We start from the raw sequence: 4,345 nt of genomic DNA on the forward strand, positions 1-4,345 counted from the left end.
CAGACCAGAGAATAACATTGTCATTGTTAACTTTGTAACACAACAGTAAATATCTGACAGTTCGTGACACAATGATAAAGTAAGAAAACACAAAAGCAGTCTCTCAAAGTTCATCATCAAGCAATAATCTCTTCCTCAACCTCTCTCATAGCTCCCTGGACCCATAATAAGCACTATATATATAAACACATATATATTTATATTATAAATACATATTATATATAAGTACACAGTATTTATATAATATAGAATTAACATATTATATGATATAGTATGTTATATGTAAATATGCTATAAATAGATATTATATGAAATCACTATATTATGTATTATATTATATCATACTCCATATATAAAATTACATATTATATCATATCATATCATACATATTATAATTGTAATATACATATTATATATAATATAAGCCCTATATTATATATGTATATATGTACATATATTTTATATATAGCAACTATAATAGAGTTATACTACTTGGGGTTGTAGTATACTTGTCCTTGAGGGTGGAGTATCTATATTAATTCTTTGAAATTATTCTGCATATGAGATTTGCCTCTTCTCCCTGTTTATCTATTTATTCATGCATTCATTCAATAATTTATTTATGTCAGTATAAACTTATGAATACCTATTTTATACTTTGGATTATAATACAATACTATTTTTTTTTTTTTGGCTGAAATCGTTTTTGCATTGGCTATTAAGAGCTCTTTACGTGGTTCCAGCTCCAGTCCTAGAAACAACCATTTATCCAAGGATCCTTAGGTCTTTTTTTTGGACCAAGTTCTGGATGTTTAGAGTACTAGTTGCTACTGGGGCATCATTGCTTGTAGGTCCTCTCAGCTAACAAAGTAAATAAATATAGGATGTGTCTACCAACCTGTGTACATATACATCTGTAATTATTTCTATATATAACCTTCAATATCTATCTTAAACTAAATCTGAGTTAAAACTGATATTTAACTCTAATCCATTTCCAAATGGATCATTCTAGCCTTCTCCCCACCCTCATTCATAAATTCTTGTAACGGTGAAAAAAAAAAAAAAACATTAACTCCCAACATCTACCATCTAACATCTACAGTGTTAGTATATATGTATAACAGTATCAGAATTGTTAACTAGTATTCCTGTGGGAATAAAATTTAAGGTATAATACTTATGTGCAGTTCCTCTTGCTATTAGTCTTACAGAATCCACTCACTTTCAAAGTGACTTAGGTGAGCACCATTTCCCCCACTCCATTTGTAACACAGTTAGATGTTCTTGTCATGATCTGCATTCCTTCCTGGGATCTCCAGCCTCCTAAAAGATTTTTATAATGCTCACAAAATATTGTTAGCTCCCTTTGCTGTAATGTTCTATATGTTTTGACAAATTCACAAAGTCGTGTACCTACCATCAGAGTATCATACAGAATAGCTTTACTGCTCCCAACAAACCCCCATGTTTCACCTATTCACCCCTCCCCACAAACATACAGCTACCACGGATCTGTTTATCGTCTCTATAGTTTTGCGTGTTCTAGAATGTCATAATTATAAAATCACATAGCCTTTCAGACTGGCTTTTTTCATTTAGCAATATGCATTTACAATTCGTCCATGCCCTTTCATGACTCGATGGCATATTTTTTTTATCACTGAATAATATTCCATTGGATATACCAGTTGTTTATTCATTCACCTATTGGAGGTTGCATTTATTTTTTTGGCAATCATAAACAACACTGTTAGAAACATCTATGTGTGGGTTTTTGTGTGAACGTAAGGTTTTGAATCAATTGAATCTTCAAATCAGTCAGATCAGTCCACAATCATGGAATACCTTTTCATTTATTTCTGTGACTTTTAAAAATCAGAGTCATGAAGTTTTTGTAGCTCTTGTTACAACTAGCTCTTGTTACAAGTAGCTCTTGTTACAACTAGCTCTTGTTACAAGTAGATGTAAGAACTCAGTCCACAATCATGGAATACCTTTTCATTTATTTCTGTGATTTTTAAAAATCAGAGTCGTGAAATTTTTGTAGCTCTTGTTACAAGTAGATGTAAGAACCCTCCCCATGTTTGAGTGCTGTGTTCTTCTTCATTGGCTCTTTTCTCAGATTAGTTCTCTTTAAACAATGGCTTTGGAATATCCACTTATTTTCGAGAAGTTTAGCAACATCAGGAGAAAGAGATGCCTTTTCCAAGCAGTGAATTAGGGTGGAACTTGAGTCCAAGTTGTTTCCTGTGTCCATTATGAACCAATCACATTTGCTCAGATTGGCTAATGAGGCTCAGGGATGTGGTGAGTCTCATTATGACCACATAGACTGAGAGTGGGAGAAGACTGGTTTTTCAAAGGAAAACTGAAGTTACCAGAAATGAGGTAGGGAATTATTGATGCTGAACAGGCAAGCGTCTACCACAGTGGGGAATTTTCACATCTAGTCACAGACTAAACATGCACGTTTTTGCTTTTGTTTTTTATAATAAAAAAATTGGGGTCATGCCCATATAAACAAGAAATACGTTATTGAAAAGAGGGAAAATAGTTACTCTTGTGGTTATTCTATCTATATGACCATAAACGACTGATTTGGCAGTTTCCAATTCTTAATTGATTTAATTATCATTGTAAAATATGGCCTCAGATTTCTACCTGTTCATGATTAATTTCTGATTCATAACCCTGCCTTTTCTAACCATTTACCTTTAGAAATTTCCAAGTAAAAATGAAAGCTTAAGAAATGAGTATTAGCTAATTTGAAGAACCTGGAGCCCAGATGAAGGAAATAGAGCCAATTTATATAGAGACCCAGATTTATTCAACTTTATAAGATTTGGGCACTTGAATTTTTAAGAATATTGTTTAGACTTGAATTTGATAGTAAGTACACACATTTACATTTATTATATATAATTATTCTGGTAGAGAAGATGAGGTTTGAGTTTTTTTAAATTGAGATATAATTCACATATAACATTGTATTAGTTTTAGGTGTACAACATAATGATATATGTAGATATTGTGAAATAATTACTGCAGTAAGTTTAATTAAAATTCATCACCATGCATAGTTGCAATTTTTTTCTGGTGATTGGAACATTTAGGATCTATTATCTTAGCAACTTGCAAGAGCACAGTACAGTATCGTTGAGTATAGTCACTGTAATGTACATTACATCCCCAGGACTTACATATCTTATAACTGGAAGTTTGTAACTTTTGACCTGCCTCCATTCATTTTTGTTCCCCTCCCCCTCAGTCTCTGCCTCTGGCAACCACCAATCTGTTTTCTGTGTCTATGAGTTTTGTTTTGCTCTGTTTTAAATTCCACATGCAACTGAAATCATATACTATTTGTCTCCTTTTGTCTTATTTCACTACGCCTGTTTTTAAAAGTAAGTCTTGCTAAGTAAGCTATTCTTCCTTTGGAGGAAGCATGGATGACCACTGTTCTCTCTGTCCTAAGCAATCATAAATAAATTTCCTGAGTATAGTAAAAGAAAGAGTTGTCAACAAATATGTAATCAAAGTTGTATTGCTACACATTCAGAAAGCAGATATAAATGGATGAATCAGAGATACTCAAACAAATGAGCAAGTTCATTTTGGAAATATCAGTATAAATGTTCTGTGTGTGGCAGACTCCCTTGAGAATAGGAAAAGTCAATAGAGAAGGAGGCATGCATTTAAAAATAGCTCTCATAAAACGTGAATTAGTCAAGAGAAGAAATATCGCATTATTTGTTGAGCTGAAATTTTCATGGTAAACATTTCCTCACTCATTTTATTCCCTTCACTCTCATTGAGCTCCTCCAGTATCCTTAAGAGGGAGAACACACTGAACATGCTATTTTTATAACAGTGCAGAAAGCAATAAGCAGGTTACAAAACAGTTTACGAATCATCAGTAATCTGAAATGGAACACATGCATTATTTTTTCCCTTGGCATTATTTCAACTCTTTGTCCATGCTGATATTTCATATCTAGAAGTGTAATAATAACAATATATCCTGTCAGGCACAAAGAACAGAGAAGTGATTTTTGTTTAATCTCATTAAATATTCTTCCCTGGAGTCTGGCTTGAACCTTATGCCTGGGCAAATAACAGCTCTACCTTGCTGTGACTATTAACAAAGTAACTTCTTTCCATTGTCTGGGAAGACATGTTTCTGAGAGGTTATTACAGTGGGATCTATAGAGGCCATGGCCTTGCTCTCAGCTATTTAAAGATTATGGTATCTTATAAATATAAATCTAAGACATATCATAAGGGAGAGGATTCATTAAATATAATACAATTAGGGAAGTGTTTTAAAATTGAGAGGGAGTAT

This window comes from Pteropus alecto, unplaced genomic scaffold, assembly GCF_000325575.1.
Source record: "Pteropus alecto unplaced genomic scaffold, ASM32557v1 scaffold21, whole genome shotgun sequence".
NCBI classification, from domain to species: domain Eukaryota; kingdom Metazoa; phylum Chordata; class Mammalia; order Chiroptera; family Pteropodidae; genus Pteropus; species Pteropus alecto.